The 8,983-nt window shown below is 42.6% G+C and overlaps 1 pseudogene; it reads left to right on the top strand.

Moving 5' to 3' along the window:
* Positions 1 to 2,045: 2,045 nt before the first annotated feature.
* Positions 2,046 to 8,577, top strand: LOC131158476 (uncharacterized; annotated as a pseudogene).
* Positions 8,578 to 8,983: the final 406 nt, after the last annotated feature.

Here is an 8,983-nt window from a genome sequence, read left to right as displayed (position 1 = left end):
TATCGTTGCTATTCAATGAACGGTAACCGCCTTGACACCAACCAGCGATGAGTAGACTTCGCTTTTGCATCTAGTCAAGTTACAGACACCTACAAACCTTATGTGCATGATGCTAGTGTTTCGTTCGTGAAGGAGATGTACGATGCTGTCGGGGTCAAATCCAGAAAACATTCTCCGAGGGAGGTGCAGAAGTAAGGAAAATCTCTTGGAAGCAGTTGAAAGAAATATCGAAAAAGAAGAAAAAGAAGAGGTTCAAATTACATATGATGGCATTAGCTATTTACGGTTTGATCATTTTTCCAAAAGAACTAAACATGATCGATCAAGCTACTGTTTCGTTTGTAGCACCAAGTACGTAACGGGATTAATCCCGTTCAAGGCATCCTGGCAGAAAACCTTCAGATCACTCAACAACTGCAGAATCAGGAGGAGAGAACGTTTAAAATGTTGTGTGCAGCTGTTATATGTCTGGATGGTAGGTCACTTATCGTCTAACAAAGGGGGCTTCCGTAGTATTTTCTCAATGATCCGAATCCCTTTGGCTGAATTTGAGGATACCCAATTGAAGGAGCAGTTAGATAAATCTAAATGGAACACAAAAATGTGTGGCTTGATCGACTCAAGGGTAACTTGGCTGGCGCCATGGATGGTCCGCTCTAACATGATATATCGGTGTGGAAATCTTCCATGGTGTTCCATTACTAGGCCCATGGGGAGGGATAGCATATGCCCCTTTGATGGTCAGAAGGCAATTGGGGGCATCTCAGTTTGTGCCTATGACTCATGGATTGGCTGACTCAGACTTTGCATATGAAACAGGAGACACTCGAAAAGCAGATTAGAAAATTTATGGTGGCATGGAAGCATGTGAACCTAATAGACCCGAGTGATGGAATTGCCACAGTCCAAGGAAATTATGAAGCATGGCGAGAAACCGGGTAAACCCCCAACTCAAAAGAATCCCAGAAATCGTTATTGAACATATTAAATCACCAAGCGCATGCATGCAATTGAAGCCACAAGGGATCCATGCCCAGTAGAAAAAGGAGATGCAAGAGCAGAAGTGGGGAATCAGCAAAGGAGGCTCTAGTCTCTGTCTATCGCAAGAAATCAAGCGACAAAGGATTCGGTACATACAATCAGAAGAAGAGGTCGTGGCTCTAAGGAAGGAAAGACGAAGGCTTTGAGCAGCACTTGGACAGAAATCTCAAATGTTAGAAGATGCCCATACCGAAGTTAAAAGAAATCGCTCTACATACAAGAGTTGGAGAGGCAGGGGGACTGAGCAGAGAAGCAAGTATAATCAAGTACTGGAAAAGATTGAGCCGTGCATAATGAAAGCGGACTACTGGGAGGCCAAGTTTCGGGCTTTGCATAAAAAGTCGACACAGCAAAATGCAGAGATTGTGCAATCATGAGCAGATTTTGATTTAATATTCGGTTGGATTTGTTATTGTATGAAAGGATTCTATTAATGAAAAGCAGATTTTATTTTCTAAAAATGATGATGATCTCTTCCATGAACCTTGATTGGAGTGCATTAGGTTGCATACATATGTTTCATATTTGTGAAATTTACACGTCTTGAAAAGACCATTGCATTTCATGCATTCATATCTATGCATTCACGATTCTAAAAAGGGAAAGTTTTGGTTTGCAGTGCCTAGCCACAGAATTCGTCTGAGCAAGCAACATTGAGACTGTCACGCATCAATACAATACCCGGAGAAGGGCAAAAGAAATGAGTGAACAGTTGGAAGGCAGAGTCCTGGGCATAGAGCAAGGACAAGAAGAATTGAATGAAAAAATGAGCAAGATCCTAGAATTGTTGACGAACAAAGGAAAAGCAGTGCAGAATGATCCGGAAATAGATATGGACCCTACTCATCCTCCAGGATTTACCCCAGTGCGTGGACAAGCGTCAGCTCCAATACCTGGCGTCATGGAGGGTTCAATGCCAAGTATACCCCCGTTCATTCCTAATGTACCAGCTCAAGGGTTTCCAGCAGTGGGGACCCCCCCATTAGTAGCTTCTGATCTGGGGTATGAACAGATCTGAAACTGAACGTCGATACGATGTACTCGAGGAACGCCTGAAAGCTATTGAGGGATCCAATACATTCGACTCTGTAGATCCCAATGATTTGTGCCTCGTGCCAAAGGTCACTTTGCCACCGAAATTCAAAGTACCAGATTTCGAAAAATTTAATGGAACTAATTGTCCTCGAACTCACCTGCGCCTGTATTGCCAAAAAATGGCTGCACATTCCGATAATGAGAGACTAATGATGCATTGCTTTCAAGACAGCTTGACAGGGGCAGCCATCCGGTGGTATATTCAACAAGATCGGGCTCGGATCCGCACATGGAAAGATCTGGCTAATTCTTTTATAGCTCAATACCGCCATGTTATAGAAATGGCACCCGATCGTATGACCTTGCAGAGTATGCAAATGAAGCCCGCCGAAACATTTAGAGAATATGCATACAGGTGGAGGGACATGTCTGTCCAAGTCAATCCTCCTGTGGAAGACAGGGAGGCTATTTCCCTATTTGTGAATACCTTGAAAGATCCTTACTTCGGGCATCTCTTAGGAGCAACCCCCCATGACTTCATGGACATTGTTTCTACCGGAGAAAGGATTGAGACGGCCATCAAAGTCGGGAGAACTAAAAGTATTAGTACAGAGACTGGTCTAGGCAAGAAGTGGACAAGCAAGAAGAAGGAAGAAGAGGTTCAGATGGTTCAAAGACAACAATATCAAAGAGAGCATGGCTCAGGGGCTAGGAGGAATTTTGCTTTCGAACCCTCTGTCAATCAGACAGTTCATACAGGAGGTAGACCCCAAGTTGTTCCTTCCGGGACCATGCCTACCCAACCGAATGTGCGAACTCATGATAGAGGCATCCAGAGAAATACGAGAAGGATAGATCCTATTCCAATGACATACTCAGAATTATTCCCACAATTGATGGAAAGGAACTTAGTTTCAGTCATTCCTGGAATGGTCATTACGGCACCTTTTCCGCAATGGTATGACCCCGAAGCCAAGTGTGCATATCATGCTAACACTCCCGGGCACACTATTGAACGGTGTTGGGCATTCAAAAATAAGGTTCAAACACTAAGAGAAGCCGGATGGCTAGCATTTGATGATAAACAACCAGGAATTCAAGGGAACCCTCTGCCCAATCATGGAGGGTAGCAATGTCGGAATGATAGAAGAAGGGACGAATGAGGTGGATTTTGAACGAATGTCTTTAGACTGGGTGTTCAATGAACTTGTTGCGGCAGGTCGGGTAGGGCAGGAGGCCATTTGCCCCACTAATGCACTTTGTTTATGTCAAAGTAAAGAAGGAAGATCTGTGAAAAAGTGTGTAACCTTTAGAAAGTTTTTGCAAAAGATGGTGGATAACAAGTTTATAGAGATTGGTTGTACCCGAAAAAGTGGAGAGATTGCAGTCGTTGGGGAAAACAGGCCAGTATATCATCAGTGCACTAATCAACCATTCATACCTACCATGAACAAGGCTCTTCCCACAAAGGAAGCACCAGCTCGCTTGGTGATCTCTACTCCCAGGCCATTCCCATACAAGAGTAACCAAGCAGTACCCTGGAAATATGAATGTGAAGCGTATGTCGAAGGAAGCGCCAGCAATATAGCAGGGGTAAAAGGGATAACTCGAAGTGGTAGGGTGTATATGCCAGAGTCCTCTAAAACAAATCGACAGAATGCAGGGGAACCAGATAGGGCAGTGAAAAGTCCAATATCCAACGGAGAGGCTGAAGAATTCCTGAAGATAATAAAGCATAGCGAGTACAACATTGTGGACCAACTAAAGAAAATGCCGGCTCACATATCTGTTTTGTCGCTTCTACTAAATTCAGAGACCCATCGGGAGGCATTACTTAAAGTCCTAAATCAAGCCTACATTCCCCAAGATATCAGCGTTGATAAATTCAATCATGTGATCGGAAGTCTGGCGGCCTCCAACTACATCACTTTTACTGATGAAGAAATTCAGCCAGAAGGCCAGGGGCACAACAAGGCGTTGCATATATCCACGAAATGTAAGGATCATATGATGTCTCGAGTCTTGATAGATAATGGGTCATCCCTCAATGTTATGCCAATGACTACACTGCAGAGGTTACCCATTGATCCTTCTTACGTGACACCAAACAATTTGGTGGTGCGTGCCTTCGATGGGACACGAAGAGAGTCAGTAGGGTCGCTTGACATCCCTATTCAGATTGGACCCGTAACCTTCAATATCACTTTTCAAGTCATGGATATTACACCTTCATACAGTTGTCTCTTGGGAAGGCCTTGGATACATAATGCTGGGGCAGTTCCGTCCTCTTTGCATCAGCGAGTGAAATTTGTAGTAGGGGATAAACTGGTATGTGTTTATGGAGAAACCGACATAATGGTTACTAAATCTTCTTCCACTCCCTATGTGGAAGCGGCTGAAGAAGCCCATGAAGATTCATTCCGAGCGTTTGAGATCATCAACGTCCTTACTATAATGGAGGGATCTGTTATCCCTCAACCTCAGATCTCTTCTTCTACACGTATGGTGGCTGCAGAAATGATTAAATCAGGGTTTTGCCCAGGAAAAGGGTTGGGGAAGTATCTTCAGGGCATCGCAATGCCATTGTTACCAGAAGGCATGAATGAAAGATACGGCATCGGATATACTCCTACTTTAGCTGACCATAAGAAGAAGGCAGAAGAGAAAAGAATGCTCCGGATCGAGAGGCGCACAGGGAGAGTAAGTACTAAATGGGGGGTAGAAGTCCCACCAATGAATCAGACCTTTCGAAAGGGCAATCAAGTCACTCTTGAGGAAGAAATGAAACAGATGAGCATATTGGCCTTGGAATCAGGGGACCATATGAATGACTCGAGTAGATGGATCTACCCATTGACAGGAGCAGAAATTCAGAACTGGACATCCTTTGATTACCCAATTCCCTTCATGTAATAGCTTTTGCTCATTTTGCTTTATTTTTGTAATCCGTGGACATTATTGCCTCGGATCATTTGTCTTTTTCATCAATAAAACCAGTATGCATTTCTTTCGCATTTATTGCATCATGGGGTCATTTGTCAAAGAATTGTTTACCTTTGTTTTATGCAGGGATAAGGAAAATAATCATACCAGTATTCAGGAGCCAGAAATTGATGTTAACTTTGAAAACTTAATCCTAGAAGCTGAAATAGAAGAGGAGACTGACTTATCACCTGAAATGCAAAGAATGTTGAAATCAGATGAAAAACCAACTTTAACCAGTAGTGACCCCACGGTCACAATAAATTTGGGGACTAATGAGGAACCAAAAGAAGTAAAAATCGGGGCACTGTTGGGAGGAAAAGAAAGATGCGAAATGATAAACCTTTTGAAGGAATACCAAGATGTTTTCGCGTGGTCATATCAGGACATGCCGGGTTTGGATACGGACTTAGTAACACATAAAATACCCATTTACCCAGATAGCAAACCAGTAAAACAGAAACTGAGGAGAATGCGCCCAGATATGTTGATCAAAATAAAAGAAGAGGTGCAGAAGCAGTTTGAGGCTGGTTTTTTAGAAGTAGCCAAATATCCGGAGTGGATGGCCAATGTAGTTCCAATAATGAAGAAAAATGGAAAAGTGAGAGTCTGTGTTGACTATCGAGACTTGAATAAAGCTAGCCCTAAAGATAATTTCCCACTTCCACACATAGATGTGCTGGTAGACAATACAGCGGGACATGCCCTGTTTTCATTCATGGATGGATTTTCTGGATATAATCAAATTAAGATGGCCCCGGAAGATAAAGAGAAGACCACGTTTATCACCTTATGGGGCACCTTTTGCTACAGGGTTATGCCCTTTGGTTTAAAGAATGCAGGGGCAACCTATCAGAGAGCCATGGTAACATTATTCCACGACTTGATGCATAAGGAGATAGAAGTATATGTGGACGACATGATTGTTAAGTCTCGGGATGAGTATAGCCATGTGATGAACTTAAGGAAACTATTTAAAAGACTACGAAAATGTCAACTGAAATTAAATCCAGAAAAATGTACATTCGGAGCTTCCTCAGGAAAATTGTTGGGATTTATCGTAAGTGAGAAAGGGATTGAGGTAGACCCGGATAAAATAAAAGCTATTCGAGAATGCCTAGTCCCAAAACCGAAAAAGAAGTCAGGAGTTTCCTAGGCCAATTGAACTACATAGCTCGATTTATATCTCAGTTGACTGCTACTTGTGAGCCCATATTTAAGCTGCTGAAGAAGGATAACCCCGAAAAATGGAGTGAAGAATGTCAGAAAGCATTTGAGAAAATAAAAGAATATCTATTGAACCCTCCAGTTTTGGTTCCCCCTGTCCCTGGAAGGCCTCTTATATTGTACTTAGTAGTATCAGAGAATTCCATGGGGTGTGTGTTAGGGCAACACGACGAGTCTGGAAAAAAGGAGCGCGCCATCTATTATTTAAGCAAAAAGTTCACGGAATACGAATCTAGATACTCTAACCTGGAGAAGACGTGTTGCGCTTTGGTGTGGGTGGTTAGTAGATTAAGGCAATACACGCTGTATTACACAACATGGCTGATTTCTAAAATGGATCCGATTAAGTATGTTTTTGAGAAACCTGCAGTAACAGGACGGATGGCTCGTTGGCAAATGCTGTTGACTGAATATGACATCACATATGTAACGAGAAAAGCCATCAAAGGAAGCATTATAGCAGAATATTTGGCTGATAGGGCCGTTAATGATTACCAGTCCATGGAGTTTGACTTCCCGGATCAAGATATTGATTCGATTGATCAAGAAAAGGAAGGTAATGTTGGGTGGATGATGCTATTTGATGGGGCAACCAACGTATGGGGGCATGGAATAGGGGCTGTACTCATATCACCAGAGGGTAAATATTACCCAGTCACAGCCAAACTCACCTTTCCGTGTACCAATAATATAGCAGAGTATGAAGCGTGCGTATTGGGCTTACAGGCAGCTATTGACCGAGGCATTAAAAAATTGATTGTAAAAGGAGATTCCGCTTTGGTAATTTATCAGTTGATTGGAAAGTGGGAAACCCGGGATTCCAAATTAATACCATATCAGGAGTTCATTCAGGAAATGATGCAGGAATTCGATACTATCAGTTTTTCGCATTTACCGAGAGAGAGTAACTTAATCCCTGATGCGTTAGCAACATTGGCGGCTTTATTTAAGGTTGAGTCCGGAATAGAGATTGAACCCATTCGAATAAGGATGCATAGGGAACCTGCATATTGTATAATGACGGAAGAAGCCGATAGGAAGCCATGGTTTCATGATATCAAAACATACATTCAATGGAAGGAGTATCCCATAGGAGCCTCTAATAATGACCGAAAGACAATTCGGAGGCTAGCTTTGGGATTCTTCTTAGATGGGGAGATATTGTATAAAAGGAACCATGATATGACCCTCCTACGGTGCGTGGAGTTGCAAGAGGCAAGACAAATCATACAGGAAGTACACGATGGCGTTTGCGGAACCCATGCGGGAGGACACTCGTTGGCTCGAAAAATCCTAAGGAGTGGATATTATTGGATAACCATGGAACGGGATTGTATAGAGTATGTTCGAAAGTGCCATAAGTGTCAAATCTATGGAGATCGCATCCAAGTCCCACCCACTCAACTCCAGAATTTATCTGCACCTTGGCCTTTCTCAGCGTGGGGCATGGATGTGATCGGACCGATAACCCCGAAGGCCAGTAATGGGCATCGATTCATTTTCGTGGCCATTGACTACTTCACAAAATGGGTAGAAGCAGCATCATACTCTAATGTCACTCAAAATGTAATCAATCGTTTTATCAGGAGGGAATTAATTTGCAGATATGGGATCCCAGAAAGAATAATATCAGACAATGCCAAAAACTTGAACAACGAGGTCATGACGAAATTGTGCGGTCAGTTTAAGGTCAAGCATCATAACTCAGCCCCCTATCGACCTCAAATGAATGGAGCAGTGGAAGCAGCCAATAAGAACATCAAGAGCATCTTGGAAAAAATGACAGAAACCTATAGAGATTGGCATGAGAAGTTACCGTGTGCTTTATTGGCCTATCGAACCACTGTTCGAACATCTACAGGAGCTACCCCTTTCTCTTTGGTGTACGGGATGGAGGCTGTAGTTCCGATGGAAGTTGAGATTCCATCGTTACGAGTCTTGAAAGAAGCAGAGTTAACCGAAGCAGAATGGGTGCAATCTAGATATGACCAGTTGAATCTAATTGAAGAAAAAAGATTGACAGCCATAGTTCATGGGCAGTTATACCAAAGGAGAATGATGAGAGCTTTTAACAAAAAAGTGCGTATTCGACGGTTTCAAGAAGGGGATCTAGTCTTGAAAAAGGTCTTACCAATTCATAATGACCCCCGAGGTAAGTGGACCCCAAATTATGAAGGGCCGTATGTGGTAAAGAAAGCATTTTCAGGAGGTGCCTTATTGTTATCAGACATGGATGGAGCCGATCTAGTGCACCCCACAAACTCAGATGCGGTAAAGAAATATTTTTCTTAGAAACCCTATAAATTCTCAAGGAAATTCAATAAGATGACGATTTGCTTCATAAATCTGATGACTGTTCTTTATTCATGTTTTGATCAAAATGATAGATGGCCATCGTTGGCCGATCTGCTTTCCTATAAAAGAGCCAAATAACGATTTACCATTTGATAACCAAATTGAGCCTAAATGATAAACCAGTATTTTTTTTTTTTCAAAAGTCAGTTTACAAAATTTAACCTGGGTATGGGTCCTTTAGGGTCTGGCAAGTCATATGAGACAACAATCGGCTACTCGAAATGATGGCAGGCCATCTTTCTGCTACCCAAAAGAAACAAAAGAGATCCCTTGCAAGCCCTTCTTGAGCCTAGAAAATTCAATTTTTGATTAACCCGTCAAAGGATCACACCCCACACTGGGG

Source organism: Malania oleifera, chromosome 6, assembly GCF_029873635.1.
Source record: "Malania oleifera isolate guangnan ecotype guangnan chromosome 6, ASM2987363v1, whole genome shotgun sequence".
NCBI lineage: Eukaryota > Viridiplantae > Streptophyta > Magnoliopsida > Santalales > Ximeniaceae > Malania > Malania oleifera.
Note: the sequence above shows the minus strand (reverse complement) of the source record. Positions and strands in the feature narration are given on the sequence as shown.